This window comes from Centruroides sculpturatus, unplaced genomic scaffold (genome assembly GCF_000671375.1).
Source record: "Centruroides sculpturatus isolate CEXI.00-Female unplaced genomic scaffold, Cexi_2.0 scaffold3758, whole genome shotgun sequence".
In the NCBI taxonomy this organism is placed as follows: domain Eukaryota; kingdom Metazoa; phylum Arthropoda; class Arachnida; order Scorpiones; family Buthidae; genus Centruroides; species Centruroides sculpturatus.
This window is the reverse complement of record NW_019387850.1, coordinates 1-6,873: the sequence shown is the minus strand read 5'-3', so window position 1 is coordinate 6,873 and position 6,873 is coordinate 1. Positions and strand designations below refer to the sequence as shown.

Sequence of the window (6,873 nt, the reverse complement as noted above, 5' to 3'; positions counted from 1 at the left end):
CCTCATATCGCGAGACCCTAAGCCATTGCCTGTTTACCTTATGTGTTAATTTGCTCACGTTAATATATCTTTAATAAATTTATTTTATATTTATATTACATAATCCCCAAATTAGGAAAAATAAGGATATTTTCAATCTCTTATTTTCTTATTTTGTGAATAATAAATGTGTAATTATATTGGCTTAATTATATTATAAGAAGCACTAGTTATAGGCTATATATGCCGAAGGGCTGTTCCTTCAATGAGGCCAATACAAGGAATGGATGAGTCTGTACTAAATCATTAACGTCCAATCCAAGTTCGAACCCGATCCAGATTCATATAAAAGAGTTATAAGAATTAGATAGGATTTGAACCCGAACTCCTCAAAGAGGTAACGCGACATAGAAATAATGCAACAAGAACAAAAGATATAGAGAAGTATAAATTCGAGCTTGTATATCTAAAAAAAAAAATGGTATGTCTGGTTGTTTGTGTCATGATTTCTTGGAAATTAAAAGAATTAGAAAGGTAAAAAGTTCAGGAGTTATAGTGGACAGTTTTTCCTAGTGCGGAGACTAGAATCTTTATTTATGCTACACCCAGCATTCCTAAATGCAAAATTCCAGCTTCTCGGATATTAAAAGAGCTGGAAGGTTGAAATTTTGTATTCACTTTGGCCGTGCTTTTGTCTATCCGCAAAATTTCTCAGAATTTATATCTAGAAAGTTGAAAATTTTCGGGAGTTTTGTACTGATCAGTCTCCTCTCACTGATCCATTTGTGCTAACTTAGCAGTGTGAATTCAAAAGTCTAGTTTTTTCGAAACAAATAAGAGTTTATATTATAAAATTACAATTTATATGCAAATATGATATGTATATATATCACTCCCATTTATGCCATTTTTATTAATAATAATTTTGATGTATAAATTCTTATTTATTTAATATAAAAATTTAATAAAACATTTAATTTATAATAAATATTTTGAATTATAAATTTAAAATAATATTTTATCTACTTATATTAACATTTTTCAAATACAGTATTAAACATTAGAAAAATGCCATTTAGACAGCAAGATATTGCCACGAAATTAACTTACAAACAAGGACAAAACCTTAATTTTATATATATAAAAGTATGTTTAATTATAATTTTACATAAATATAATGATGATAATCAAATTATATGATTTTTTTTCTATAAAAATGTAGAAAATTTCTTAAAATATCTCCAAAAGATCAAATCACGTCTTCTTCACACATCAACTAATAGAAGGTAAATTTCTAATAGTGTAATTAACATAACGACAAAATTATTTAATATTACTTAAAGCGTAACATCAAGTAACACATTTAAACTTTTGGAAATAGTTAATAAAGGTGTCAGCTTTAAGATACAGTAAAAGTTACTCCACGATATCTCTTGGGAGAAGCTCGAATCATTCCGCCATTAATAGATAATCGAAGATGAAGTTCTAAACTTCCTACTTGGATCCTAGTCTAAATAAGTTGAAACCGTACAAATTTAGGATTAAATTTCCCAAAGGATAACGTTTTTAGTCAATGAATTGAAACTTTCTAACAGATTAAAAGCACCGAATGGACTCATTTCGCCTTTATAACCCAACAAGAAGGAGCTTTCTAGTTTTAAAAGGGTTAAAAATCTCTAGAGATTTAAATAAGTGGATAAAAGTCATTAACACTCTCTAAATATTCTGTTTAATGTTATAATTTATATAAAAACAATTCAACAAACCATATTTACTTATTTAAAATTTCAGTTTTTTTTTGTGTGAATGTGTTTGTAGTTCTTTCTTGCTGTTAGATATTGTGTTTAAGAGCTGTGAGAATCTAAGAAAACAATTGTTTTTGCTGTAAATGTTTAAAGCCGAAACGAGATTTTACAAAAGAGAAAATAAAAATAATGAAAGTTGTTCTTACGAGTGACGTGAGGATGAACGATGTCGAACAAAACCATTGATTGCTAAAGCACTAAGCCTAATTGAAAAGACCCCCTTCTTTCCTCTATTTGATCACTGTTAATGATTAGTGGGAAATTGTTCGTTTTCCCCCTCTTCTTGCTTTACTTCTTTATCATAGAAGTGGTTCATTCGAGTGTCCGTTTGCGTTACTAGCACGCCATTAATTTTGTATTTTCCACCCCCTCAATTTTTTTCTTTCTTTTACTTCTAACCTTAACGTCAAATCTAACTTGTAGCCATTTATGTTTAAAACTAATCAATGTGTTTTCTTTTTTCTTTTCTTGTCTTTAATCAAATTACGCTTAATTTTATAGGAAATTAAAGATTATTCTTATTTAACTTCTTTCTCTTTTATCATTAATTAAACTCGTTTAATCAAAATAAAGTAATTGGTCATTTTGGTTATAAAACTGTGTGTAAACTCGATAATTTTTTTTTTGTCAAGTTTTAATCAGAATAAGGATAAAAATAACTAAAATTATTATAAATTATGTAAATTTTATGTGTCATACGATTAATACCTTCAGAGCAACATATACACTCTCGAATTTAGTGAAGAATTTGACATTTCTCTCGAATTTATTGTGTATTTGAGTTTAAATCACGGCGGTTTTAAGTTCCGCAGGAGTCTGTGCGTACCTGAGGCCCCTAAAGCGAAAGGCCTTTTACTTATAAGCTTATACAATATAAATTCCGTATCATACGCTATTTGATATTATACCAGGCGATCCTGGCTAGTAAAAGTACTGGACCAAGATAGAGCATTATCGACAAGCATTTATTTGTGCGTGTCTGAGGCCAAAATGCGAGATTAGAAGAACGTATATTTAAAACTCTATTTCATGTAAGCTTATATTATATTATAAAAACCCAGTATCACATTGTATTTAATATTTTACATAATATTTTAAGGTCTAGTGTCTTAGTACTAGTTTTTAAGCACTATATCAAGGTGAGTAACGACAAATATAGGCCTATTTGTGCGCATCTAAGGCCCCCAAAGCGCAAGACCATGGGCAAATAATAATTTGAGAGGCCTCTTTTATATAAGTTTTTTATTATAAAACTGTATCAAACGATACTAATATTGAGTAGATCTCTTACTGCAAAATCGAGATATCAAAATAGGTGTTCACAAGCAAAGATTTGTACGTATTTAAGACTCTCAAAAGCGCGAGATTCTATAGAAGTATAGATTTGCGAGGGCCTTTTCACATGAATTTGTATAATATACAAGTAAAAGCGCCTATCATTTGATATTGAAGTCTAGTCCTGAAATTCCAAATATTTAAATTACAGAGTCTAGGATTAGGAATACTTTACTAGGAAGGGTATCGATAAGCATAAATCCGTGCATGTATGAGGCCTTTAAAACATTATGCCCTAAAAAAAGCCTAATTTGTCTGTACTTAAATAGTCACTGTTTCAGCATGTTTTATCAGGAAAAAAAACTTTATAAGATAAAAATAATGGTTAATAAACAGTTTTATTTTAATCTTTTCCTCAAAAAAACTCGATAACATTATTGAAAAACACTAATTAGTCATTAATTAGCGTTTTATACGATAATATCCTGAATTAATCCACACTTAATTAAGGAATTAAGCAAAGCGTCGCTCGGATATCGAAACCAAATCATGTAAAAATATTAAAAATTTTTTGATAATAAAAATGATATCTAGCGCAGTTTTAGCCTCTTCCATTATTTTATTATTATGATTTTTTTTAATTCACATTTCTACCGTTCGATATCTTCGATTATGATGAAAACGCTTTCTTAATCGATAGTGTTTAGTATAGTAGAGATTTTAAACTAGTACTACCATCTATGGACAGAAACAATAACTAAATACATTTTATGGCTTCTTTATTTGATTTAAAAAGTATAAATTTTGATATATTTATGCTCGATTTGATTAAAGAAACATAAAATTTTGCGAATTCTAAGCAGGGTTGGGTTCAGATTTATCGTGGCTCTTCTCCTTCACTAAATACATGTGATAAATTATACATATTAAGTTTTTTAGAGGATGAAGTGAGGCCCCTCTTAGCAGAGGCCTTAAGCGGTACTTTGTTTTTTTATGTGCAAATCCTGCTGTAATAAAGTAAATGATAGAATTTAGATATGTGTAAATAATAAAAATGTAGAAATTTTGAAAATGGAGGAGGAAGAAACAGAAAGAAGAGTTTAAGATGTAGAAGAATAAAAACTACTAATATTTAAGAAAATTACAGGTTTATTTTTATAAATATAAACATAGGTGTTGATTTATTGATGTAGTGTGCCATACCCATCGCCTTCTGGCACCATTAATATAATGGAATCGACTGAAGTAGAGGGTCAAAGCTGAAGGTAGAAGACTTTTCGAATCTGTTTATACAAGTTCAATACATCTGTTAAATATATCTTATGATTTAGAGTATATTTTTTATGTATAATTCTTATAAATAGTTAAAGAGCACAGTTTACAAGTTTGAGTCACACTGAAATGAGGAATGGTTATAAGTCTTATATTGCAAAAATAGTCGTATTTTATATTCTGATAAAGTTAGTAGTTAGGTCTGTCTGTGCCATTGGAAAAATTAAGCAGTAAGTGTTCTAATAAATAAAATAATGATTATAATTAATTAAAAACATTAAAATAATAATTAAAAATAATTAAGTACTTGGCATAATTTGTCGACACAATTTTTACATTACATGTTAATAATTCTAGTACGTTAAAGAAGAAAGAAGAGTAGATCATGTAGGAAAAATTTCTCAACCAGTAGATCGCGATTCCCTTAAATAAAATCACTTGTATCACAGCGTATTTAAGATTGAAAACTTAAGTTATATTTGTTATTTAATAAAAGTTATTTATTTATTTATTTATCTTTTGCCTTCTTTAATTGAAAGAAAATCAAAATTTACATATGTCATATTTTTTTAACATTTCAGAAATAAACTACATCAAAACACTTTTTCTTCGTTACTACAGCAATAAAATAACAATACAATTTTATATTATTTTCTAACGGCTTGATCCTGGTGTGAGAGAATTGATTCAGAATGTCTATAAGAAGAATCTGTAAGTTTGTAACAGCATTTCTACAAGTTTAATATGATTTCTTCACTGATTACAATAGTTATTTACATGTAATTACTTAATCAAGTTTAAAGCAGAATTGATTTTAAATCGCTCATCATTTTCTTTCTCTCTGAATTAGTTTACCAACCTCTTCATGCTCCTTTAATCTACAATCATTATCTTTCGAAATCTCATTATGTTCTTTCAACTTATATTCATTACATTCTTCCAATTCTTATTCAATATGTCCTTTCTAATCGCAATCACCATCCTGTTTCAATTTATACTCATCAAGCTGTTTTAATGATTAACTGCGCGGCAAACTATTATTATAGCAATAAAAAAGATCCGAGTTCGAATCCTCGTAATTTTTCATAAATAATTCGGGTCATGGCCAGAATTTTATTTCTCATCTTTTTCTCATGGAATTACGTGTAAGGCCCATAGATGTGGGACAAAAGCTGAGTTAATCTCAACGCCATGTTTAAGTATAGTTAACATATTTAACATCAACGTTGATATACAGAATAGTTAATACGCTCAGGCAATGCATTATGGACTATAGCTCATAATATCCCATGTTGCAATGCACTATGCATATTGCATCATCTGTATTTCTTGTGTCTTCTAGTTCCGGTTTCTTCTGTTCTTTTTCTATTGATACTATGAGCTAATGTACTGTACCTCGTTTTAACAAGACATAACTGACAGAAGCAGGCGTGTTACAAAAGAAAATAATAAAAAAAGGAACTGAAGGATCCGAAATCAAAAGACATAAGAAGTAAGTTAACGATATTAACAAGATCAAAACGAGAGTCACTAGGGTCTTTTGGCGACCTCGCTAAAGACCATAGTGATTTACTATTGCCCATCCAACAAATCAAATCAAATTTAATGTACTTTTTTTCAATTCATTTGATTTTTCGAATTTTATTGTCCTTTCTCGTAATTTTTACTTAAATATATTTTAAAATATTCCTTGAGAAATAAGTAAATAATAACTTCTTTCTTGTCTTTGATAATTAAAAATAATTTTCATTCGATTTCTTTTATTTAAGAATGCAGGCTTTAATTAAGAACTATAAAGCCTTCATTTAAAAATTGGAAGTTATTTTTTTATATTTTATCTCTTTATTTTTAAACTTTACATGAGCTTTTAAAAGACGTAATGAATAAAAAAAAAGTTTACGATTTATTTAACATCCTTAAAACATGAGGATTAAAATCACTTATCCAATTATAATACAAGAAAAAAGAATAAACTAATTTGATAGTTTAAATTATCTAATGCTAAAAGAAGAAGGAAAAAAGAAAAATAAAAACAACGAAGATACAGTAACAAAGAGAATGACAAAATTACTGGAAGGACGGACAAATTCGATAAAGTATCGTTGAGTAGAATCCACTTAATCTTTCAGTGGTCCGTAAATGAATTACTTATGGTCATCAATTAAGGATCAGACCTGTCAAGACAGGCCTGTGACGTAAATCGTTTGTTGTGACGTAAATGGTGTTCATCAAACAGAATTTTCACATAAAAGTAATCAGGATGAACTTTTATATATTATTGAGAGTTTTCTTGACCAAAAAATAGCTTTCCACTTGATGCAACTTCTATTATTTTTGCTTCAGAAATAGATTTCTTATGCGGCCATCTTGTATTTTCTTTTTAAATTTTGAATAATTTAGATAAAGTTGTGTATAAATGCATATAAAATAATGGAAGGTAATCTTTTTAAAATGTTTACAAAGATGATCCCTAAAGAAATTTGTTTATTGCCTATTATACAATTGAGAAAATACTAAATAATAGTTTTTAAGTTATCACAAC

General features: G+C 28.4%; 1 long non-coding RNA gene across 1 annotated transcript; it reads left to right on the top strand.

The window, feature by feature from the left end:
* The first annotated feature begins 1,023 nt into the window (after positions 1 to 1,023).
* On the top strand, positions 1,024 to 2,054 carry LOC111616665. The gene is made up of 3 exons (XR_002755292.1): positions 1,024 to 1,125; positions 1,202 to 1,265; positions 1,361 to 2,054. It is a non-coding gene; the product is annotated as an uncharacterized LOC111616665 (long non-coding RNA).
* The last annotated feature ends 4,819 nt before the right edge of the window (positions 2,055 to 6,873 follow it).